We start from the raw sequence: 27,452 nt of genomic DNA, 5'->3' as shown, positions 1-27,452 counted from the left end.
ATTGGGGACCACCCTTGTGATGGGAAGTTTTCCAACCCTTAGAGCTCTACAGCTCCTGGTTACTACTGAAGAACCCATTGCACTTCCTCCAATAGAGAGGGACCAAAATTATGGGAAGACATAATTAACCCCCAGGTGTGGGACCAGGGGGTTCTTGGACGAGTCCACCAAGCTGAACCAGTCATCATTGTCCTCCGAGATCCCACTCGGTTTCCTAACCAGAGACAATATCACCTCAAAAGAGAGGGTCAGGAGGGACTACAGCTTTTAATAAAAAAATTCCTGGCTTGTGGGCTATTGGTCCCCACCAATTCACCATGTAGCACCCCAATCCTCTCAGTAGAAAAATGATAGAACCTGGCGAATGGTTCAAGATCTCCAGATCGTAAATGAAGCTGTAGTCCCCCTCCATACCACAGTATCCGATCCTTATGTAATCTTGGGAGAAATCCCACCCAGTGCCAAGTGGTTTACAGTCTTGGATCTCAAAGATACTGTTTTTTTTTTTTTTGCATACCACTGGCTAAAGAATCCCAATATCTTTTTGCCTTTGAGTGGGAAGCCCCAGGAGAAAAACACCAACAGATTACTTGGACAGTATTACCTCAGGGGTTCAGAGATAACCCCCACTTGTTTGGGTAGGCCCTTAGCTGGGATCTCTTAGGTCTGGACCTGGGACCTAATGGGAAAATATTACAATATGTAGATGACCTACTAGTCTACTCTCCAGATGAGAGAAGTGCCCAACAACATGCAATTCAGGTTCTAAACTTTTTTGTAGAAAGGGGATATAATGTCTCCAGTGCTAAGGCACAAATGGTCAAGACAAAAGTCACTTACCTGGGAGTTCAGATTACTCACGGGTCCAGGAGGCTGTCCTCTGATAAGGCACAAGGAATCCTCCAGTTGCCCTCCCCCACAACTCGAAAATAATTGCGAGCTTTCCTGGGGCTAACTGGGTATTGTAGAATCTGGATACCCAACTATGGTCTAATTGCCCAGCCCTTATATGAAAGCTTAAAGGGACAGGATGATTTAATCCCATTGATGTGGGGAACTCCTCAAAAGAAGGCAGAGGCTACACTAAAACAGGCCTTAACTCAGGCACCTGCCTTGAGGTTGCCAGACCCAGAAAAAGCATTCCAATTTTATGTCCATGAAAGAGAGGGAATAGCCTTGGGAGTGTTAACTCAATGGTTGGGATCTGAGTCCCAGCCTGTAGCTTACTTATCCAAGAGGCTTGGCCCAATCACCCAAGGCTGGCCCCCTTGCCTTCGAAATCTTGCAGCTATTGCAATCATGATAGAAGATGCTTTAAAACTCTCCTTTGGGGGCAAACTATTTTTACCAGCCACCAAGTAAAACAGCTCCTAAATGGAAGAGGGAATTTATGGATGTCTGATCAAAGAATCCTCAGATATCAAGTAATGCTTCTGGAAAATCTAGGCCTCACTATATCCCCTTGTGAGGTTCTTAACCCAGCCACCCTCCTGCCTACCCTCGAGGGCTCTCTCCCCTTTCACTCTTGTCTAGAACCTTGGACCACTGGACAAAACCCCAAGAGGGATTGTCAGAAGATCCTCTGACCAATCCTGAGGAAATCTGGTACACTGATGGAAGCAGCTTTGTCTTGGATGGAAAAAGAAGAGCCAGATATACAGTCATCTCCAATTTTGATATCATAAGCCTCTGCCACCAGGTACTTCATCCCAATTAGCTGAGCTCATAGCACTGACTCGAGCTTTAGAGCTGGGAAAAGGAAAAAGAGTAGCCATTTACATTGACTCCAAGTATGCCCTTCTGGTGCTACCTGCACATGCTGCTATTTGGAAGAAAGAGGCCTCTTGACCACCCAAGGATCCCCAATCAAATATAGTGATCAAATCCTTAGGCTCTTGGAAGCAGTCCATCTGCCCGCTGAGGTTTCAGTCTTCCACTGTAAAGGACACCAGAAAGGGAGCACAGAAGTGACAAGAGGAAACCAAGTAGCTGATCAGGCAGCAAAGAGAGCAGCGTTACAGAACAGTGACCTAATAGGGGTTTCCTCCTTAGGTCCACAGACTAATTTGCCAGAAACTCCTTCATATACTGAAGGTGAGACTCTTAAAGGTAAGAGTGAGGGCTTTCAAGAAGATCATATGGGTTGGTTCCTAAAGGAGGGACTCCTTTTTCTGCCTGGGAACCTCCAGTGGAAGTTGGTTAACTCCTTACATGCCACCACTCATTTAGCGGAAAAGGCCCTCCAAAAATTACTACAAAGGTCCTTCAGAGGAACAGGCCTCCAAACAGCTATAAGGTAAGTGGTCTCCTCTTGTCCCACTTGCCATTAAACAACCCCCAAGGAGCTCGAAGACCCCAGCTGGCCCAGCCCATCCAACAACGTGGGGCCTATCCAGGAGAGGACTGGCAGATGGACTTCACCCAGATGCCAGTTTCTCAAGGGTATAAATGCCTATTAGTCATGATAGATACATTCACAGGATGGATTGAAAGCTTTCCCACCTGGACTGAGAAGCCTGAGGAGGTAGTAAAAAAAAAAACAAAAAAACAAAAAAAACTGCTCCATGAAATCATTCCAAGATATGGTCTGCCCAGGTCATTACAAAGTGACAATGGGACATCATTTACTTCAAAGGTCACCCAAGGGGTCTCTAAAGTATTGGGCATTACTTTTTATCTCCATTGTGCCTGGAGGCCTCAGTCTTCAGGAAAAGTAGAAAGAGCCAACCAATTCTTAACATCAGCAGTAAAAAAGATAACCCAGGAGACCTCCTGGGGATGGAAGAAGGCTTTACCAATAGCTCTCCTCTGCATGCATATTGCCCCTAAGGAACAGGTTGGTCTTAGTCCTTATGATATGCTATATGGGAGACTTTTTGTTTATGTCAATGACTTCTTCCTAGATCTAGAGGTTCAGACAATCTAGTCTTGTACCATGGCTATTGGGCAATTCCAACAGGATATACACTTGTGGGGTATGAACCAGGACCCAAAAGACTTTAAGGAGTCACCACTATATGCTCCAGGGACTCAAGTCCTAATTAAAGTCTGGAAAAATGGGTCCCCAAAGGCTCAACTCCAGCCCAGGTAGAAGGGCCCCTACCTTGTAATACTTTCTATCCCCACAGCAGTCAAGGTACCAGAACATGACTCCTGGATTTACTACTCATGAGTCAAGCCATGGAAGAAAACAGAAGAGCACACTCAATACACCTGTGAGCCCCTAGGAGATCTCAGATACCTATTCAGAACTACAAATGAGTGCCATTCTAATGAACACCCTCAAAATCTGGTTTCTGGGGACAAGATTTCTCATGATAGCTCTAAAGAGCCAACACAATTTGGTAGGGATCCAAAACAGGCAGGTAATAAATCTTCTGATCCCTGAACAAGGAGGGACTTGAGCCATCCTAGTGATGGGAATTTGGAATTGGCTAATGCCCCTACTAGTCCTTGGCACACCATACTGATGCTGCGTATGATTGTTCCATGCATTATCGATTGTCTAACCTGTTTTGTCTCTGCTCAGGTCAACAAGCTACAACACTCAGTGCCAGTTCAACAAAGATATAAAACTACGGCCGGCCATGGAAAATATCACTCACCCTTAGATGGACCCCACTATAAGGACTCTGAGGCCTGAGACTAGCAAGATGGGGAGGCCCAATGCACCTCGCCATCCCAATTCAGTAGAAGTAGCCAGAAAGAGCTTGCCGCCCCTGTTCCCAAAGAATTAGGCCTCCCATCTCTTGAGGGGGGAATGTTAGGTAGTTAGCATAGGAAGCCAGAGTCCAAAATGGCGGTGGCTAAAAGATAAGGAAGGGAAAAGCACGCAAAAATAGAACAAAGGAAGGTCCGAGGACCAGAGTGAGGACTTCAGGCAGAACAGCACTCCTGACCAAGCCCAATTTGCACAGGGCAAGCCCAGGGGGAAGAAAAAAACATATAAAAAGAGGAGCCAAAGGGCTCTCTCGCATGCGCACACATGCTCATTGGAGCACTCTCCTCTTCGCGTCTTTGGGTCGACATGCCCCCATGCCTTAAAGATGGATTTCCTGCTATCATCTAAGTAAAATAGAGCTGTAACACTGAGCTGTAACACTGATTTGTCTAAGAGCTATAACACGGTCCATTCAAGACCTGAGAGCTATAACACAGTCTGTCCAAGACCCTAGAGTTGTGACACGCCGAGGGGGACTTTAATTTCCATCACTCCAAATCTTTGTTGTGACAAGATAGAATTGAGGAGCATACACTCGCCTGACAGATCTTTGTTGGCAAAGTAATGTCTCTATATTTTAATATGCTGTCTAGGTTGATCATAGCTTTTCTTCCAAGAAGCAAGCGTCCTTTCATTTTAATGCTGCAGTCACCATCTGCAGTGATTTTGGAGCCCAAGTACAAAAAGTCTGTCACTATTTCCACTGATTCTCCATCTATTTACCATGAAATGATGAGACCAGAAGCCATGATCTTTGTTTTATGAATATTGAGTTTTAAGCCAGCTCTTTCACTTTCATTAAGAGGCTTTTTAGTTCCTCTTAGCTCCCTTCCATAAGGGTAGTATGATCGGCATATCTGATATTATTGCTATTTCTCCTGCTGCTGCTGTTGTTGCTAAGTCGCTTCAGTCGTGTCTGACTCTGTGCAACCCCATAGATGGCAGCCCACCAGGCTCCCCCGCCCCTGGGATTCTCCAGGCAAGAACACTGAAGTGGGTTGTCATTGCCTTCTCTGGATATTTCTCCTAGCCATATTGATTCAAGCTTGTGCTTCATTCAGCCTAGCATTTAACACAATATACTCTACATATAAGTTAAATAAGCAGGTTGACAATATACAGCCTTGACATACTCCTTTCCCAACTTGGAACCAGTCCATTGTTCCATGTAAGGTTCTAACTGTTGTTTCTTGACCTGCATACCAATTTGTCAGGAGGCAGGTCAGGTGGTCTGGTATGCCCATCTCTTTAAGAATTTTCCATAGTTTGTGGTGATCCACATAGTCAAAGGCTTTGGCATAGTCAATAAAGCAGAAATAGATATTTTTCTGGAACTCTCTTGCTTTTTCAATGATGCAACAGATGTTGGCAATTTGATCTGTTTCCTCTGCCTTCTCTAAATACAGCTTGAACATTGGGAAGTTCTTGGTTCATGTACTGTTGAAGGCTGACTTGGAGAATTTTGAGTATTACCTTGCTAGTGTATGAGATGAGTGCAATTGTGCAGTAGTTTGAACACTCTTTGGCATAGACTTTCTTTGGGATTGGAATGAAAACTGACCTTTTCCAATTCTGTGGCCACTGCTGAGTTTTCCAGATTTGCTGTATTATTGACTGCAGCACTTTCACAGCATCATCTTTTTGGGTTTGAAATAGCTCAGCTGGAATCCCATCACTTCCTCTAGCTCTGTTTTTAGTGATGCTTCCTAAGGCCCACTTGACTTTGTACTACAGGATGTCTGGCTCTAGGTGAGTGATCACACCATCGTGATTATCTGGGTCATTGAGATTTTTTCTTTTTTCTTTTTTTCCTTTTAATAGTTCTTCTGTGTATTTTTGCCACCTCTTCTTCGTATCTTCTGCTTCTGTTTCGTCCATACCATTATGTCCTTTTTTGTGTGTGTGTGCCCATCTTTGTATTCAATGTTCCCTTGGTAGCTCTAATCTTCTTGAAGAGATTTCTAGTTTTTCCCATTGTATTGTTTTCCCCGATTTCTTTGCAATTGCCACTGAGGAAGGCTTTCTTATCTCTCTTTAATTGTCTTTGGAACTCTGCATTCAGATGGATATATCTTCCCTTGTCTCCTTTGCCTTTTGCTTCTCTTCCTTTCTCAACTATTTGTAAGGCCTCCTCAGACAAGCATTTTGCCTTTTGGCGTTTCTTTTTCTTAGGCATGATCTTGATCACTGCCTCCTGTACAATGTCATGAACCTCCATCCATAGTTATTCAGGCACTTTTCAAATCCGATCCCTTGAATCTATTTGTCACTTCCACTCTATAATCATAACGGATTTGATTTAGGTCATACCTGAATGGTCTAGTGGTTTTCCCTTCTTTCTCCTATTTAAGTCTGAATTTTGCAATAAAGAGTTCATGATCTGAGTCACAATCAGCTCCTGGTCTTGCTTTTGCTTACTGTATAGAGCTTCTCCGTTTTTGGCTGCAAAGAATATAATCAATCTGATTTCGGTGTTGATCATCTGGTGATGTCCGTATATAGAGTCTTCTCTTGTGTTGTTGGAAGAAGGTATTTGCTATGACCAGTGAGTTCTATTAGCAAAACTCTGTTAGCCTTTGTCCTGCTTCATTCTGTACTCTAAGGCCAAACTTGCCTGTTACTCCAGGTATCTCTTGACTTTTTACTTTTGCATTCCAGTCCCCTATGATGTAAAGGGTATCTTTTTTTGGTGTTAGTTCTAGGAAGTCATGTAGTCTTTCATAGAACTAGTCAACTTCAGCTTCTTTGGTGGTAGTGGTTGAGGCCTAGACTTAGATTACCATGATACTGAATGATTTACCTTGGAAACAAGCAGTTATAATTCTTTCATTTTTGATATTGCACCTAAATACTGCATTTCAGACTCTTCTGTTGACTATGAGGGCTGTTCCACCTCTAAGGGATTCTTGCCCACAGTAGTGGATATAATGGCTATCTGAATTAAATTCTTCCAATCCTATCCATTTTAGTTCATTGATTCCTAAAATGTCGATGTTCACTCTTGCCATCTCCTATTTGACCACTTTCAATTTACCTTGATTCATGGACCTAACAATCCAGATTCCTATGCTATATTGTTCTTTACAACATTAAACTTTACTTCCTTCACCAGTCACATCTACACCTGGGTGTTCTTTTTGCTTAGGCTCTGTCTCTTCATTCTTTCTGGAGTTATTCTCCACTCTTCTCCAGTAGTATATTGGGCACCTATTGACCTGGGGATTCCATCTTTCAGTGTCATATTTTTTGCTTTGTCATATTGTTCTTGGGGTTCTCAAGGCAAGAATGCTGAAGTGGTTTACCATTCCCTTCTTCAGTGGACCATGTTTCGTCAGACCTCTCCATCATGGCCTGTCCATCTTGGGTGGCCCTACATGACATACTTCATAGTTTCATTGAGTTAGACAAGGCTGTGGTGCATGTGATCAGTGTGGTTAGTTTTCTGTGATTGTGGTTTTCATTGTGATTTTCATATCTCTTTGGATAAAGTATTTAAGTAATATATTTTACAAAATATGTATTTCAAAATATTTCAATCATTTATTTTGTATCAAACAAGATCTCATAATTTAAAGAAAAAAGTATAAAACTGAGTGAACATCATATTGAGATTTAAGAAAATAAAGATTGATTTTCAAAGACAGTAAACACTCTTGTTTAAGGTAGAGACGGATTTAATTCTTTTATACAAGTAAGAATACTATTTTAAAATATCCATTGTACTTATCTACATTTTTTCTTTTTTCCATCACTATATTCTGTCACTAGGACTCATCAGAGCCCTAGATAAGACTAGTAAGACACATCATATGGGAACATATAAAACTATTTTTGAACGATTTTTTATTGTATAGTTCATTCTAAAATTGTAGTGAAATTTAAAACTTCTTGAAACACATAATTAATTCTGTTTCACATGCTTAGCAACTGTCAGTGATGGAAGTTTCTTTCAGATAGTGGCAGGAAAGAACAAGACTTTTGGATCACATCTGTGTTTAATTCTGAAACTAAAATAACAACTGGCAAACTATTTAAAAAAAAAAGTTAAATTAGTATGTTGATAGTTTTTTTAATAAATCCAGATGCCTCCAGAAAAACTGCTGCTTTTTATTAGTAATTAATTAAATATTAATAGTTAGTTGTAAGATGGAGCTATGATTTGATATGTAGTTTAAAAATTATATGCAGGCAATTTTGAAAATGGTGAGAAGAAAATTATATTCTTCTCTAGATTATGAATATGTGGTCCAAAATACACAAGCTCAGGTATCATTTAAATCCCAGAACTAATATTCAATTAGAGAAGAAAGTGCTGTTGAACTGACCAGTAATGGTGAATAATTAATTTGTTGTGAACCCCAGCATTACATATTAAATATCATATTAAAATATAACATATTTTATCATCTTTTATTACTTATTTTCCTCCTTCCTTCCCTCAGTTGCTCATTTCATAATATTTTATATTCAATATAATCGAGATTTGTGATAGATGCTGAAATATCCATCCAGCATCTTGTAGGGAGATGTACAGTTTAAAAGATAAGAAACAACATGACAAGAATTTTAGCTGAAAAAAAAAAAAAAAAAAAAAAAAACTTGGGAAAACAAATACTCTTACTGGGCAAGAACACTGATACAAATTTGTTTTCTATGATTCATTCCTTTATTCAGTAAATATTTACTCATCATTTAGCATATGTTTAACATAGTACTAGATTTCCCCCCTCATTAGAGTCATTTTTTGCTGTTTCTTTTCGTCATAACCTTTGAGTGGTCGTCACACATTATTACTTTTTTACTTGCTGAATTCTAGGTGTATTTTATTTCCATGAATTTTCTTGAACTTTGTTTCAGGGCATTCAAGATTCTTAGAAACAGTTTGATCCTTTTATGATTTATTGTGTCAGATCATGGCAATGTTTAGTCTAGGGTTAATTATTCCCCATTACTAGGGCAAGACACTTCTGAGTACTCCATCAAAGTGTCCTATGGTCATAACGTTTTCAAATCTGGCCATTGGGAAGAGGAAACTTTCCTGGTTTTCCTCGATCATTGGTAACTGCCCCACTATTCATTTCACATGGCCTTTCCCCAGTTTTGTGTAGTTTTCTCACAAAATATGTTGATCAGTTCTCTGATGAATATTCGAGATGGATCCAGATGGATCCTCCTGAGTTTTCTGTCTGTGCAGCTTTTCCTTCTTTGGTGCTCTCCCCCTTTGGTGTCCTTACTCTCAGTTCTGTTTCTTAACTCAGGAAGTATCCTGAGCTCCACCAGGGCTCCACATCTCTTTGCTGTTACCTGAAAAATCTCAAATCTGTATATGGCGTAACTTGATGACATCATCTAGCACTCACAGAGGATCTGCAGGTTAGGACACATGGAGCTGGAGCTTCATTGATGTACACTCAGTCCTACTTTGAGAATGGTTTCCCCAAATTGGAAATGATATGTAGATCTGGGAGATATAGAGGGGAAAAAAAAGTCAATCTAATATCTATATACCTAGCTCCCTATTTTTCATCTATAAATCTAACATCTATTTCTATCATCTATCTAAAAAGTAGTCACATACATAGATGTACGGAGTAAAACATAAATATTTGTTCATGTAAAAGTCATATGTATCAAAAAATTCAGGAGTATTAAAATAGCTTGCATTTGGATTAAAATGTTCTGCACAGGTCTTAAATATATAATAAACTCTTAGAAGTAATAACAAAAATTTATATTTCACTGTAAATTGATTTCAAAATGAAAGAAATCAAATTGGACCATAAATTGTATTGGAGATAGCATGTGTTTCTGTATCACAATACGTTGAATCCAGAGTCTAATGAGGAAATTGGATAATAATTTTGGATATATTTTATGAACATTATAAAATCACTGTGGATAGATGAGGACATGCATCAGATGATTGGCGAGGGGAAACAATGTTAGAGAGAACAGTCTCTTAAGGGGATCTTTGTGGATCTCACAGAGTATCACTCATTTAAGGGTTTTGAAGTTTTTGTTTCATCTCTTTACCTGAATTCTATATCAAAATTTTATTGTTTGTTTGATTGCATTTAGTAGGAAAGTAACTATAGCCACTCAGTAGGAGACTGTTTTTGTGTATACTTTGAATATGATTAACAATCATCATACCACCAGATTATTTTTTACCAGTTACACATATTGCATTTTAAATCAATTGTATTGAAGTGTAAGTTAATTATGATAAGATGCTCCTATTTTCAGTAAACTGTTATATGAATTTATGCACCTATGTAGGTAGGAGAGCACAAGATGTAGACATTTACATTACAAAAAATTTCCTCCATGTGCGTTTGTGGTAACTGTCCTACTCGTAGACTCAGTCAAATGTTGATTTATTTCTGTACCGTAAATAAATTTTGAGTATTTAAATTTTTTACCTAAATGAAATTTTATGATTTGTTCTTGAGAAATACATACTTCATGATTTTTATTAAAATAATCCATGTTTGATTAAACTGAAATAATATGAAAATAGTATTTCAACATATCATTTCAAACTGTACCATCCAGGTTTATCCATGCTATCATTCTATGATTATTATTTATTTATTGGCAAATATAGACAGATTTCTATCATTTAGAGCTATTTTAATGTTTACTAATTAGCTCAGGTTTTCAGTTTTTCTAGTTCTATCTAACTTGAAGGAGAATTTGTGTCAGCATGTTATTGAGCCAAAATACCCTTTCCAGAACTTTTTTTAGAAAATATTCTCTATCTTCTGGTATTGATTTTTGCTATGCAGTCTGAGATCAGCCTAGATTTAATTTTTCTCTTTTGCAAGTGATTTACTTTGTGTAACTGGATGCCAAAAATCTTTTTTTCTTTATAGATCAAATTTAATCTTGATATACTTGTTTTGATCACTTTTCCATGAGATATTATACCTATTTAAGTCTGACTAGTCATGTATTTCTACATTTCAAATCCATTTTCCTGTATTCTGAATGTTCTTATGCTTCATATCCTATATTCATTATCTTAGAGATGTTATGTTGATTTTTCATTTTTTTCTGTTCTATATAATTTTCATTTCCTCACTATCCTTATTCTTGCCTTTTTAACTCATTATAAATATGCCAATTTTTTTCTTATTATTCCACATATATTCTATCTCAAATTTTTAACTTAAGCCATACATCTATATTAAAGTTATTTGTTTCTACATTTGTTCCATTAATATTGTAGTATGTTTTCATCTCATTTTAAATTTTTAATGATGCAATTTGCCTTTCCTTTCCCATTTGTTGCTGTTCAGTCACTCAGTTGTATCCAACTCTTTGTGACCCTATGGACTGCAGCATGCCAGGCTTCCCTGTTCTACACCATCCTCCAGAGCTTGCTCAAACTCATGTCCATTCAGTCAGTGATGCCATCCAACCATCTCACCCTCTGTCATCCCCTTCTTCTGCCTTCAATGTTTCTCAGCATCCGGGTCTTTTGCAATGAGTCGTTTCTTTTCATCAGGTGGCCAAAGTATTGGAGCTTCAGCTTCAGCATGAATACTTCCAATGAATATTCAGGATTAATTTCATTTAGGATTGACTGGTTTGACCTCCTTGCAGTCCAAGGGACTCTCAAGAGTCTTCTTCAAGACCACAGTTCAAAAGCATTGATTCTTTGAGACTCAGCCTTCTTTATGGTCCAACTCTCATATCCTTACATCCTTTCCTCTTAGGAAAATTAAGATGGAGGAAACTTGTTCAGACATCAGGGGCAAGACAAAAGTCCTCTGACCTTTTCTGTCCTGCCTAAACACTGCTTAGCTTCTTTGCCTTCTTGTAAGCACAGCAAGTCCAGCAGAATTTTAGATAAGAAAGGAAGTGGGCCTTCGAATTCTTGAGTTTCTGGAGGTGTGGCCAACACCCTGGGCCTTAAGAAGTCTGAAGACTCACAGGGTGAAACAAATAGCATTGTAAAAATTAAAGTAAAACCAGAGTGGCATTTTTGCATGCAGAACTGATGGTGATATCAGTTAGCAGCCTAGGTTTATAAGCAGGAACTCCCCCCGCCTCCCCAAACTTCAGTTTGAAGTCTCATCTGTGGGGTGGATGCACCACCCAGGATCTTTCCTAATTTGGACTCCAGATTGCTATTAGCAAGGGACTTCCCAACACTATTCAATTCTGGATGTAGATTGCCCCAATTTGGTGATGTATATACACCGTTACTTCTGTCTGTTGTTTCTATTTTTTTCTTTTAATGACTGTATATAAGAAATTATGTCAAATAATCTTATGTAAAAATTTAAATTATTTGTGAATAACAAATGATTTCTTTTGTCAACAAATCCTTCAAACCTAAAATGAAAATAAAACTTTCTCTAAAACCAATCACTTTTTTCTATTCATTTCCCTGAGGCCTGGAATGTTTAAGGTGTAGAGGGAAAGCTGGGATGAGGCCAGGTTCACCTGAGGACTTTGATCTTTTTCTAAGATTTGATTACTTTTCTGTTAGCAGAGCCCACTCCATTCAAACAGGAGTAGAACCTCACTTGAAAAGGGTGCTTAGCCCTCAATTCTGTAACTCTAAACAATAGGACATTTTCTCTAAGTAGACCTGACTATACTTTTTCTTCATTTGAAAATGAGGAGAGCTGGGATGAGTTTGTTTGATGTTTGCTTGAAGAAGGCATGCTTGGCTAAGCCACTGTTTCCTCTCAGGAACCAAACTAGCTGTAAGAAGCATGGGCTATGGTCCACTCTTGGATTTTATTAACTTTTGCAAGGTGTGCCTTCCTATGCAGAGGTCTGCACATTTCCAGCCCTGATTATTAATGTATGGGCATGTGAGTCTAATTCTCTCTTGGAGTATTAGGAAGCCCACTATCTTGCTCTATCCTCATGCAGTTTATCAGTTGTAAGGTCAATTTTTTTGCTTCCATATGCTGATTCTTCTTCTTATTGCCAGATTTAGAATCTGGTTAAGGAAAATAAAGGTGTTATTCACTAGCCTCTTTGTAACTTCCACTATCTCCTTCCCTGGAAACATGGAGTCTTGAAGAGTAGAAATCCCATTACCCCTTTTGTCTCTGCTATAGTCTTGTGAGCCTTATTATGTCATGAACTTCAGTGAATGAATTATGCTACTGGAATAGAGATAGGCATTTTATGTTCCAAATTATCTGAGCAAGAGAACTTGACTTTTTCTTCCTTTACTTCCCTGGAAGCATACTTTTTCTAGAAAATATAGGAGATAGCTTCAAAAAGACCTCTCCTAATTGTACCTTAATATTCTTAGATGTTGAAATAAGCTGGTGATCAAAGATTATGTTAAATAATTGACAAGTAGTAGCCAGAAAATAAATAGCACTCTAATCACACTCTCTTGGAAGGTTTAATCGGTGATAAACCCAGCTAGGAGTCCTATTACCAAAAAGGTAACTCATTTAATGCCAATTATAATTTCATTTTACCCAACTGCAGAGGCCCTAATAACAATAGAGCAATATTAAGCAAATAGGACACAGGGAAGATAGCATAGTCCCTAAATGAAAGTCTCCGATCCCCTTTGCTTGGCCTCCTGAATATGTTGCTGTCCTTTTAGGTCCCAATTTTATCATTGGTATCAGAAAAAACAAAGGTGTTTCTAAGTTAATTTATAACAAGGATAATGTGAAGGCACTATGGGACTCTAAAATTTTCAGTATATAATATGGAATATTTCACAAGAAACAGATGGACAACAGTACCTGCATACTATCAGAATGTAAGGATAAAGAGAATGTCGACAATATCGGTGATGTAATCACAGTAACTCTTAAGCCAGCTGGTTAGCAATCAAGCTATCACAAAAGCCTGCAAGGGGAGAAATTATTTTTTCTGTGTTTGACTTTACTGTTTGAAGTGTTAACGTGCCCCTGTGAGTGGATAAGTGGTTGAATATTAATCATCCCTGTCGGAGAAGGCAATGGCAACCCACTCCAGTACTCTTGCCTGGAAAATCCCATGGACAGAGGAGCCTGGTAGGCTGCAGTCCATGGGGTCGCTACAAGTTGGACAGGACTGAGCGACTTCACTTTCACTTTTCACTTACATGCATTGGAGAAGGAAATGGCAACCCACTCCAGTGTTCTTACCTGGAGAATCCCAGGGACGGTGGAGCCTGTTGGGCTGCCGTCTATAGTCACACAAAGTCGGACACGACTGAAGCGACTTAGCAGCAGTCTACCTGGAAGATCTTTCTGGCTCTCTTGGCTGTGACTTGTACACTGGTTAGCTTGTTCTCAAGACTGGCAGCTGCCTGTTCGCTGGAGAAGCACTCATGCATCCCTTTCCCTGCCTAACGGAAAGCTTTACTTTTTCAAGTTTCATCTCTGACACTGAAATCAGTAAGAAAAACCCGCTCACTAACGCCTTGTGTTTCCATCTCATTCATCAGGTTTTGGCCTGACATCCTGGGCTGACTTAATATAGTTTATTATTCCCATTCTTGGCCTGAGTTACCCCAAGCAAAATCTAGCCAAAAGCTTAATAACACTTCCAGTTAGCTTCTCAGTGTTCTATTCTTTATTTTAAAATATTGGTTATGCTTATCACTACAGCATAATGTCCTACACATAGTAGGTGCCCAGAAGTGTTCTTTTCAATGAATAAGAAAATTTAGTATAGTTTTCATGGTCATTTTTGTGTAAATTAATACAAACCTTAAAAACAAATCTTTTTAAATTGTGTTTTGAGAAATGAAGTTTTTCAATAAAGAAGATTAGTTTCAATTCTAGAAAATTATTAAGAAGATCCTTGCTTTTTCAATTGTATCTTAGGAACTGATGAAAAATTAGTGTTTCTTGATTTGATAGCAGTCCCAAATGAAGTAGGACTTATAACATTTATCTGAATCATCATTTTATCATCTGATCTCATTTTGTTTATTTTTATTTTTTTGGGGGGCATATAAAGAATAATTTTAATCTTCTATCAATGTTCATATTTAAAATAGATATTGAAGTAACTAGATTTAAAATTATTACAACAACTTAGTTATCTCATTGACTATTAGTTTTTTATATAGCAAACTTACAAGTATTTTTCACTGATTTCTCAAAGGAAACATATTTTGTGACAAAGAAATTAAATATATCATATCATAAATTGTTACATCTAATTCTTTTAATAATTTTACTTACAGCTGTGCTGGGTCTTTGTTGCTTTTTTTTTTTAACCATTTATTTTTATTAGTTGGAGACTTATTACTTTACAATATTGTAGTGGTTTTTGCCATACATTGACATGAATCAGCCATGGATTTACATGTATTCCCCATCCCTATCCCCCCTCCCACCTCCCTCCCCATCCCATCCTTCTGGGTCTTCCCAATGCACCAGCCCTGAGAACTTGTCTCATGCATCCAACCTGGGCTGGTGATCTGTTTCACCCTTGATAATACACATGTTTCAATGCTGTTCTCTCAAAACATCCCACCCTTGCCTTCTCCCACAGAATCCAAAAGTCTGTTTTGTACATCTGTGTCTCTTTTTCTGTTTTGCATATAGGGTTATCATTACCATCTTTCTAAATTCCATATATATGTGTTAGTATACTGTATTGGTCTTTATCTTTCTGGTCCAAACTCATTCTATGAGGCCACCATCACCCTAATTCCAAAACCAAACAAAGATGCCACAAAAAAAGAAAACTACAGGCCAATATCACTGATGAACATAGATGCAAAATTCCTTAACAAAATTCTAGCAAACAGAATCCAACAACATATTAAAAAAATCATACATCATGACCAAGTGGGCTTTATCCCAGGAATAAAAGGATTCTTTAGTATTCACAAATCAATCAATGTAATACACCACATTAACAAATTGAAAGATAAAAACCATATGATTATCTCAATAGATGCAGAAAAAGCCTTTGACAAAATTCAACATCCATTTATGATTAAAACTCTCCAGAAAGCAAGAATAGAAGGAACATACCTCAACATAATAAAAGCTATATATGACAAACCCACAGCAAACATTACCCTCAATGGTGAAAAATTGAAAGCATTTCCCCTAAAATCAGGAACTGATCTCATTTTAAATTTTATTTTGCATTGTAATTTTTTTCAAATAAATAAATTGAAACAGATCAGGTTATATGAAGAAATTACATTTAGTTCAAAATCCATAGGCACTATTTAGAAATTTCTAAATTTAAACAACATTAATGAAATCAAATTTATTTTACCAAAATAAGATAATTACTTGGGAATATTTTCAAAATCTAGACATCAAGCAACAACAGTTTAAATAAAAAGGAGTTTGGAAGAGTAATTGTTCTTTGTCACAAACTGTCAACAACAACAAAAAATCAAACTTTTATTTCATTCCCCAGTTAAGGAGGGTATCAAAATTGAAGTTAAGAAGAAATGTGTCCTGTCCAAGTGAAAATAGTGCACTTGTGACCACAGGGGCAGTATGTCGTCTTTTCAGCTAATATCCAAGAAAGGATATGAAAGTATACGCGTGCTTAAGAATAATGTGGAGGAAAGGAACCCTTATGCCCTATTGGTGGAAATTTAAATTGGGTCAACCACTATAGGAATCAGAATGGAGTTTCCTCAAGAGAAAAATATAGAACAACCATATCACCCCACAGTTTCACTTCTAGGTATATATCCAAAGGAAATGAAACCATCATCTTGAAGAGATATCTGCACTTCTATGTTTACTTGTTTACTGTAGCATTATTCATAATAGTCAAGGCATGGAAACAATTTAAATGTCTGGCAATGAATGAATGGATTTATGAAATTGATTTGTAACATTGTGTAAGTTAGTCACTCTCATATATATTTTATATACTTGAAAATTTCTAGGAAAGTAAATCTAAAATAGTCTCACCAGAAAATAAAGCAATAACTATGTGAGGTGATACATATGCTAGCTAATCATCTTTTCAAAATCATTTGCAATATTACTGGCTTCCCAGGTGGCAAAGTGGTAAGGAAACTGCCTGCCAATGCAGGAGACTCAAGAGACAGGGTTCAATCTCTGAGTTGAGAAGATCTCCTGAAGGAGGAAATGGCAACATACTCCAATATTCTTGCTTGGTAAATTCTATGAACAGAGGAGCCTGGTGGGCTCTAGCGCATGGGGTCACAAAGAGTGAGATGTGAGAGTGACTGATTTACACAATGTTACAATCAATTACACATCAATAAGGCTGAGGGAAAATAAGTCAATGTTTCTGAAGAATTTGTCCAGAGAAAATCAAATTGACTTTAAAGAATGCTAGTAGTGGTCTTAAAAAAAAAAAATTAATATATTTCTCATCATTATCAATATCATGTTCCCTACCAACAAGAGAAAATACTTGTGGAGTACCTGTCATTTCAATGAAATAAAAATGTTAATTCTATGTTGAATTCATTATGAAAAAGAATATATGCATATAAAGACACATACACACATGCAACCACACTTATTTGAATACAGGAAAACATACACAGAAAATATAGTTAAATACCAAGGCAAAGTATTTAGTTAGATAATTTTTTATCTGACTAAAGTAGTCACTTTGAACTCTCGGTATTACTTGACGTAACATTTCACGCATATACCAACCAACTCGAAAGAATTTTTCTGAGTTTTGTCTCTTTGAAGAAGTGCTTTGGCTCTGCTGATTCTAGAGTTAACTAGACCTGGAATTGAAAGTAAATATGATGCGGACATTTTCTAATTAAAATCTCCTGTTTTCAACCTATTGTGGTCTCCAAAATTAAGGTTTCCTCATTTTCCAGAGTAGCAAATCAAGCTGTGCTTTGAAAGATACAGATCTTGATTAATGCAAATACTTTTCTTTCAGATCTATCTAACAAACTGAATGTTTTTATTTTAACTAATAAAATGAGTACTGTATTGTTTTCCTATTGCTACAGTAGCAAATTACCACAAACTCAGTACTTTAAAAGCACCAAGTTTATTTCCTTCTGGCTCTGGATGTCAGAAGTTCAAAATGTGTTCAGTGGGCTAAAACTAACATGTAAATATAGCAGTGTTCCTTCTGAAGGTTCTTGTACCTTCATAGTGGACAAATATGGCAAATACAATGTTGACCATATTTATCATCCTTAGTGATGAGACATATTATTATCTCTTCATCTATTTCACAATACAATATTAGGATAAAGCTATACCATCATTTTTATAGTATTCTTGCCAAAAATGTGACCTCAGTATGATCATGATGAAACCTGAATCAATCTAAAATTAAAGAATATTTTTAAGGGACAGAATGGCTAGCAAATGCTCCTCAAATGTGTTAAGGTCATGAAAGATAAAGAAAAGGAACAAATTGGAAGATACTGAGAAGTCATAATGGTCAAAATCAATGTAGAATCCTATAGAATCCTGTTTTTTTTTTTTTTTTTTTTTTTCAGAAAAAAAAAACAAACAATAGAAAGTTCATGAGCAAATGTCTGCAGTTTAAGTGTTGCATCAATATTAATTCCTTGCAAAATATTCATAATTATATGAAATGTTAACATTAGGAAATACTGGGTGAAGTAAGAACTCTCTGTAGTGTTTTCACAACTTTCTGTAAGCCTAAAATTATTTCAAAAATTAAAATATATATATATATTTAGTAACTTTATTGTTGTTATCATGGTTCCAAAACAGCCTAAGGTTATCTACTGCTCCTGATCTCATTTTCCATGGATATTACATGGATGTGTACCTTGTCTTTTTTTGACAATTTTCCTATTACAGTGTTTTACTTACTGACACTTTATGACCTGGCATAAGGTTCACCTGTTAGGAACTATTTCTCCTGCATATTTTCCCCACCATTAAATTAACATGTACAGAGAAAAGATAATTACTGCCTTGTGGTCTAAGTTAACAAGTTACCCATAGATGTGGCTTCATATTAGTAATAAAATGTTAGTAAAAAAACAATAACCTTATCAATAGTATTAATTAAAACCTCTAGTAATAAACATTGATACCATCATCAATTTGAACAGATTATCAGATTTAAAGACTTATTTAAATATTAGTCATCATGTGTTATTCACTTTTGATTAGTCTTAGGGTTGTTTATATCTCAACTTGTGGCTATAATGAATATTACCCTTCTAGAATCTTCAATGTCAGAAACTGTGAGGCCCACTATACTAAATCAATTGTGAATCATTATCCTGTTTCAGAAGAATTTTGTGGCACACTTGCAAACTACAACATTTTGTTTGCTTTTCTGTTCTTATTTAGCCTGTTAACTAAAGAAATGATGTGATTTACCTTATTGACATTCCCAGTTTTAAAGATCAGCCAGCAGATTTCCTATATGTTCTATTTGACTTCTTTGCTTTTCCTATTAAAAAAGTGGATGAAATAATTAAGCTTTTTTTTTTCTTCTAATTATCAATTTTCTGATACATCACTTTGCTTTTGAAATTAAAGCTTGGATCACTAAAGATCTTTATGTTTATGTATGAAATATTTCTCTCCCAGCTCCCTTAATAATAATGCCAGGTGACTTTTTAGCTCATAGCCAAACCACGTTCTGATTCCAGCTTCTGTCAGTAGTAATTCAAGCTTTCAAACCAGATGAAAGCTAGCAAGAACACATTTTAAAATAAGGTTATAAATATATTTTTCACAGCAGTTTTGAAAAATCAAGGAGATTTTCTGGGTCTTTAGTTTCTTCCTATAAAACGAAGCTAGTAATTCCCTTAGTTAAATATCACAGTTCTGTGAAAACCAAACAAATAGTCAATGTCATGGGATCTAAGGTAAGAGAGTATTGGCATGGAATAGTGACAAATAACAAGATGCCTCTGATTAACTGCTTTGAAATTTAACATCACTTGAGGGAAATTCATGGTCCTTCTCACTAAATCCTAACATTTCTAAAAGATGAGAAGGAGGTTTTAGGGAACAATTGTAAGCTCAGGAAATTTAAAAATGTCTTGAAGAAAGAGGGTAAGATCTGCTTCTTGAGAAATCTGTATGCAGGTCAGGAAGCAACAGTTTGAACTGGACATGGAACAACAGACTGGTTCCAAATTGGGAAAGGAATACATCAAGGTTGTATATTGTCACCCTGCTTATTTAACTTATATGCAGAGTACATCATGAGAAACGCTGGGCTGGATGAAGCACAAGCTGGAATCAAGATTGCCGGGAGAAATATCAATAACCTCAGGTATGCAGATGACATGACCCTTATGGCAGAAAGCAAAGAACAACTAGAGAGCCTCTTGATGAAAGTGAAAGAGGAGAGTGGAAAAGTTAGCTTAAAACTCAACATTCAGAAAACTAAGATCATGGCATCCGGTCTCATTACTTCGTGGCAAATAGATGGAGAAACAGTATAAACAATGACAGACTTTATTTTTTGGGTTCCAAAATCAGTGCAGATGGTGGCTGCAGCCATGAAATTAAAAGATGCTTGTTTCTTGGAAGAAAAGTTATGACCAACCTAGACAGCATATTAAAAAGCAGAGACATTGCTTTTGCCAACAAAGGTCCATCTAGTCAAGGCTATGGTTTTTCCAGTAATCTTGTATGGATGTGAGAGTTGGATTATAAAGAAAACTGAGCACTGAAGAATTGATGTTTTTGAACTGTGGTTTTGGAGAAGACTCTTGAGAGTTCCTTGGACTGCAAGGAGATTCAACCAGTCCATCCTAAAGGAAATCAGTCCTGAATATTCATTGGAAGGACTGATGCTGAAGCTGAAACTCCAATACTTTAGCCACCTGGTACAAAGAACAAACTCATTGGAAAAGACCCTGACGCTGGGAAAGATTGAAGGCAGGAGGAAAAGGGGACGGCGGAGGATGAGATGGCTGGATGGCATCACCGACTCAATGGACATAAGATTGAGTAGACACTGGGAGTTGGCAATGGAGGGGGAGGCCTGGCGTGCTGCAGTACATGGAGTCGCAAAGAGTTGGACACGACTGAAGGACTGAACTGAACTGAACTGAACTGAAGACTGCTTCTTGCAAAATGCCATGATGAGGCCATTCGACCAATATTCCTAGGTATCATACCTTTAATTTATTCACCATTTGTTCTCTGTAATGGTGTTAATTTACTTTGCAGTGTGTTTTAATAATCTGGATTTCTCTTTATAGATTGTAAATTTTTTTGAAAGGAAGCCTTCTTATTTAACTTTATAACTTATTTAATGTATTTTACATTGCTCTGCATGTAATAAGTGCTTAGTATATATTGTTTAAAATAAAATAAGAAAATATGACCTTCAAGTTTTAACATTTCTCTTTAAAATTGTTTTAAAAATCTGAAACGTGTGTGTGTGTGTTTGCACGTGCACGCGCAAGTGTTTGTGTATTGTCTGAAGAAAACCAAGCCAGAGGGAAGGAACAGTACATGCGAAAGCTTTTTGAAGGGAATATGCCAGGTACCTTTCTAGTCAGTGCTGTGTAAAGTTCAGTTCACTCCTGTTGCTCAGTTGTGTCTAACTCTTTGCGACCCCATGGACTGTAGCACGCCAGGCCTTCCTGTCCATCACCAACTCCCGGAGCTTACTCAAACTCATGCCTGTCCAGTCAGTAATGCCATCCAACCATCTCATCCCAGCATCAGGGTTTTTTTCAAATGAGTTCTTCATGGAAGGTGGCCAAAGTATTGGAGTTTCACCTTCATCATCACTCCTTCCAGTGAATATTCAGGATTGATTTCCTTTAGGATGGACTGGTTGGATCTCCTTGCAGTCCAAGAGACTTTCAAGAGTCTTCTTCAACACCACAGTTCAAAAGCATCAATTCTTCGGTGCTCAGCTTTCTTTATAGTCCAACTCTCACAGTCATACATGATTACTGGAAAAACTATAGATTTGACTAGATGGACCTTTGTTGGCAAATAAGGTCTCTGCTTTTTAATATGCTGTCTAGGTTGGTCATAACTTTTCTTCCAAGGAACAAGTGTCTTTTAATTTCATGGCTGCAGTCACCATCTGCAGTGATTTTGGAGCTCTGAAAAATGAAGTCTGTCATTGTTACCATTGTTTCCCCACCTATTTGCCATGTAGTGGTTGGACCAGATGCCATGATCTTAGTTTTCTGAACGTTGAGCTTTAAGCCAACTTTTTCTCTCTCCTCTTTCACTTTCATCAAGAGGCTCTTTAGTTCTTTACTTTCTGCCATAAAGATGGTGTCATCTGCTTATCTAAGGTCATTGATATTTCTCCCAGCAATCTTGATTTCAGCTTCTGCTTCATCCAGCCCAGCATTTCCCATGATGTACTCTGCATTTAAGTTATATAAGCAGGGTGGCTATATACAGCTTTTATGTACTCCTTGCCAGATTTGGAACCAGTCTGTTGTTCCATGTCTAGTTCTAACTGTTGCTTCTTGACCTGCATACAGATTTCTCAGGAGGCAGTCAGGTGGTCTGGTATTCCCATCTCTTTAAGAATTTTCCACCATTTCTTATGGAACAGGTAGTGGTTTGTTTTGGAACAGGTAGTGGTTCTCAACTGCAGATGTCTTTTCTCCCCAGGGACATAATGGGTAATGTCTGAAGATAGTTTTAGTTGTTGTAAGAGCAGAAAAAAATTCCTTTTCAGTATCTTCAGATGTCTTACTAATTATATTGTTATGAAAAAACAGGAGAAAAAAACAAAGTTTAATAACATGTATACCTCCTGCGTTCATGGGAGATACCCAGAAATCCTGAGTAATTTCCTGAAATACAGAAATCCTCATCTTAAATACTGTCTTCAACTAAAGAAAAAAGAAAATGTTAGAGGTACAGAGTCAGTTAACAAGTGAGGTTATGAGGAAAAGCACAGTAAGCAAGAGTAAGGTTATTATACAGAGTTAATTTGTCTTCTGCATTAATAAGAGTTTCCAATGATAAGGCTATCCCCCCCTCCTCCAGAAACAAAGAGGCAGGCACCCTCACAGATGGAGGTTTTCTTTGTACAGACCTTCCTTTATATACAATAGTATTATATTGGAATACTCATAATAAGATTAAAATATCATAAATAAAAATACATTTTATACATAACCTAATGGACCTCATCCTCGTTCATGGGTCACAGCCTTGTCATGGTGAAGGAACTTGGGTAACTCAATAAAATTATGCATTTTGCTGTGCAGGGTCACATAAGACAGACAAGTCATAGTGAAGATTTGTGAAAAATGTGGCCCACTGGAGTAGAAAATGCAATCTAATATAGTATTCTTGCATGGAGAACCCCATGGGGAGTATGAAAAGGCAAAAAGATATGATACCTGAAGATGAGCCCAATAGATGAGAAATATGTTACTGGGGTAGAGCAGAGGGCAGTTACTAGTAGCTCCAGAAAGATTGATGTGGCTATGCAAAAGAGGCAATGATGCTCAGTTGTGAATGTGTCCAGTGGTGAAAGTAAAGTCCAATCCATAGGAAGCTGGAATATTATATCCATGAATCAAGGTAAAGTGGACATAGTCAAGCAGGAGATAGCAAGAGTGAACATCAATATCTTAAGAATCAGTGAACTAAAATTGAAGGGAATGGGCACATTTAATTTAGATGACCAATCCCTTAGAAGAAATGAGGTAGCCCTCATAGTGAACAAAAATGTCCAAAATTCAGTACTTGCATGCAATCTCAAAAATGACAGAGTGATCTTGGTTCATTTCCAAAGCAAACCATTCAACATCACAGTAACCAAAGTCCACATCCCAACCACTAATGCTGAAGAAACTGAAGGTGACCAGCTTTATGAAGACTTACAAGACCATTTATGAATAGAACTAACACCAAAAAAGAAAAGAAAAAGAAAAAAATCTTTTCATCAGGGGGGGTTGGAATGCAAAAGTAGGAAGTCAAGAGATGCCTAAAATAACAGGCAAATTTGGCCTTAGAATACAAATTGAAGCAGGGCATGGTTAGCAGAGTTTTGACAAGAGAACACATTGGTCATAGAAAAATTCCTTTTCCAAAACCCAAGATGACTCTACACATGAACACCACCAGATGGTCAATACTGAAATCAGATTAATTATGTTCTTTGCAGCCAAAGATGAAGAGACTCTATACAGTCAGAAAAACAAGACCAGGAGCTGACTGTGGCTCAGATTATTAGTTCCCTATTGCAAAATCCAGGATTAAATTGAAGAAAGTAAGGAAAATGACTAGGCCATTCAGTATGATCTAAAGAAAATTTCTAATGTAGTGGAGGTGATTAATAAATTCAAGGGATTAGATCCAATAAAGAGACTGCCTGAACTATGGATGAAGATTTACAACATTATACAGGAGACAGTAACCAAAACCATCCCAAAGAAAAGGAATATAAAAAGGCAAAGTGACTGATGGAGGAAAGAAGTGAAAGGTAAGGGGAAAAAGGAAGACTATAACCAACTGAATGCCGGGTTCCAGAGAATAGCAGGGAGAGATAAGAAGGTCTTCTTAAAAGATCGATGCAAAGAAATAGAGGACAACAATAGAATGGATAAGGCTAGTGATCTGTTCAAGAAAACTGGAGATACCAAAGGAACATTTCATATAAGAATGAGCATGATTAAGGACAGAGATGGTAAGGAGCTAAAAGAAGCAGAAGATATTAAGAAAAGTTGGCAAGAATACATAGAATAATCATACAAAAAGATCTTAATGACCCAGATAACCGTGATGGTGTGGCGACTCACCTAACACCAGACATCCTGGAGTGTGAAGTCAAGTGGGCCTTAGGAAGTATTACTATAACAAACAGAGAAGGTGATGGGATACTAGCTGAGCTATTTAAAATCCTAAAAGATGATGCTGTTAAAATTCTGGACTCAGCATGTCAGCAAGCTTGGAAAACTTTGCAGTGGCCAAAGGGCTGGAAAAGAACAGTTTTCATTCCAACTCTCGAAGAAGCAGAATTTCAAAGAATGTTCAACCTATCATACAGTTGCTCTCTTTCCACATACTAGTAAGGTTATGCTCAAAATCCTTCAAGCTAGGCTTCAGCAGTATGTGAACTGAGAACTTCCAGATATACAACTGGATTTGGAAGAGGGAGAGGAGTCAGAGATCAAATAGCCAATATTCACTGGATCATGGAAAAAACAAAGGGATGACAGAATGATATATACTTATGCTCCATTGAAAGATGAAATACTGTGACTGTGGTGATTAAAACAAACTGTGGAAAACTTTTCAAGAGTTGGGAGTACCAGACCACCTTACTTATCTTTTGAGGAACCTGTATACAGCTCAAGAAGAAGCAGTTAGAAGTGAACATGGAACAACTGATTGGTTCAAAATCGAGAGAGGAGTATAACAAGGTTGTATATTATCACCAGTCCAGTTCAGTTCAGTTGCTCAGTCATGTCCGACTCTTTGTGACCCAATGGAATGCAGCATGCCAGGCCTCCCTGTCCATCACCAACCCCTGGAGTTTACTCAAACTCATGTCCATTGAGTCAGTGATGCCATCCAACCATCTCATGCTCTGTCGTCCCCTTCTCCTCCTGCCTTCAATCTTTCCCAGTGTCAGGGTCTTTTCCAATGAGTCAGCTCTTCATATCAGGTGGCCACAGTATTGGAGTTTCAGCTTCAACATCAGTCCTTCCAATGAACATTCAGGACCAATTTCTCTCAGGAAGGACTGGTTGGACCTCCTTGCAGTCCAAGGGACTCTCAAGAGTCTTCTCCAATACCACAGTTCAAAAACATCAATTCTTCAGTGCTCAGCTTTCTTTATAGTCAAACTCTGACATTCATACATGACTACTAGAAAAACCATAGCCTTGGCTAGATGGACCTTTGCTAACAAAGTAATGTCTCTGCTTTTTAATATGCTGTCTAGATTGGTCATAACTCTTCTTCCAAGGAGCAAGTGTCTTAATTTCATGGCTGCAATCGCCATTTGCAGTGATTTTGGAGCCCAAAAAATAAAGTCTGACACTGTTTCCACTGTTTCCCCATCTATTTCCCATGAGGTGATGGCAGCAGATGCCATGATCTTAATTTTCTGAATGTTCAGCTTTAAGACAACTTTTTCACTCTCCTCTTTCACTTTCATCAAGAGGCTCTTTAGTTCTTCTTCACTTTCTGCCATAAGGGTGGTGTCATCTGCATACCTGAGGTTATTGATATTTCTCCCGGCAATCTTGATTCCAGCTTGTGCTTCATCCAGCCCAGTGTTTCTCATGAGGTACTCTTCATATAAGTTAAATAAGCAGGGTGGCAATATACAGCCTTGACATACTCCTTTCCCAATTTGGAACCAGTCTGTTGTTCCATGTCCAGTTCAAACTGTTGCTTCCTGACCTGCATACAGGTTTCTCAAGAGGCAGAAGAGATGGTCTGGTAATCCTATCTCTTTCAAAATTTTCTAGTTTTTTGTGATCCACACAGTCAAAGCCTTTGGCATAGTCAATAAAGCAAGAACAGATTTTTTTTTTTTTCTGGAATTCTCTTGTTTTTTTGATGATTCAATGGAGGTGGGCAATTTGATCTCTGGTTCCACTGCCTTTTCTAAAACCAGATTGAACATCTGGTAGTTCACGGTTCACATATTTTTGAAGCCTGGCTTGGAGAATTTTGAGCATTACTTTGCTAGCATGTAAGATGAATGCAATTGTGCCATAGTACGAACATTCTGTGGCATTGCCTTTCTTTGGGATTGGAATAAACCTGACTTTTTCCAGTCCTGTGGCCACTGCTGAGTTTTCCAAAATTGCGGACATATTGAGTGTAGCACCTTCACAGCATCATCTTTTAGGATTTGAAATAGCTCTACTGGAATTCCATCACCTCTGCTCACTTTGTTCATTGTGATGCTTCCTAAGGCCCACTTGACTTTGCACTACAGAGTGCCTGGCTTTAGGCGAGTGATCACACCATCGTGATTACCTGGGTCGTGAAGATCTTTTTTGTACAGTTCCTCTGTGTGTACTTACCACCTCTTCTTAATATCTTCTGCTTCTGTTAGGTCCATAAAGTTTCTGTCCTTTATTGTGCCCATCTTTGCATGAAATTCTCCCTTGGTATCTCTAATTTTCTTGAAGAGATCTCTAGTCTTTCCCATTCTATTGTTTTCCTCTATTTCTTTGCACTGATCAGTGAGGAAGGCTTTCTTATCTCTCCTTGCTGTTCTTTGGAACTCTACATTCAATGGGTATATCTTTTCTTTTCTCCTTTGCTTTTAACTTCTCTTCTTTTCACAGCTATTTGTAAGTCCTCCACAGAGAGTCATTTAACTTTTCTGCATTTCTTTTTCTTGGGTATAGTCTTGCTCCCTGTTCTTGTACAGTGTCATGAACCTCCATCCATAGGTCATCAGGCACTCTGTCTATCAGATCTAGTCCCTCACATCTATTTCTTATTTTCACTGTATAATCATTAGTAATTTGATTTAGGTCATACCTGAATGGTCTAGTGGTTTTCCCTACTTTTTTCAATTTAAGTATGAATTTGACAACAAGGAGTGCGTGATCTGAGCCACAGTCAGCTCCTGGGCTTGTTTTTGCTGACTGTATAGAGCTTCTTCATCTTTGGCTGCAAAGAATATAATCAATCTGATGTTGGTGTTGACCATCTGGTGATGTCCATGTGTAGAGTCTTCTCCTGTGTTGTTGGAAGTGGGTGTTTGCTATGACCAGTGTGTTCTCTTGGCAGAACTCCATTAGACCTTGCCTTGCTTCATTCTGTACTCCAAGGCCAAATTTGTTTGTTACTCTGGGTGTTTCTTGAATTCCTACTATTGCATTCCGGTCCCCGGAATGAAAAGGATA

The sequence above is a fragment of the Cervus elaphus genome, chromosome 30, assembly GCF_910594005.1.
Source record: "Cervus elaphus chromosome 30, mCerEla1.1, whole genome shotgun sequence".
NCBI classification, from domain to species: domain Eukaryota; kingdom Metazoa; phylum Chordata; class Mammalia; order Artiodactyla; family Cervidae; genus Cervus; species Cervus elaphus.
This window is presented reverse-complemented; position numbering follows the sequence as displayed.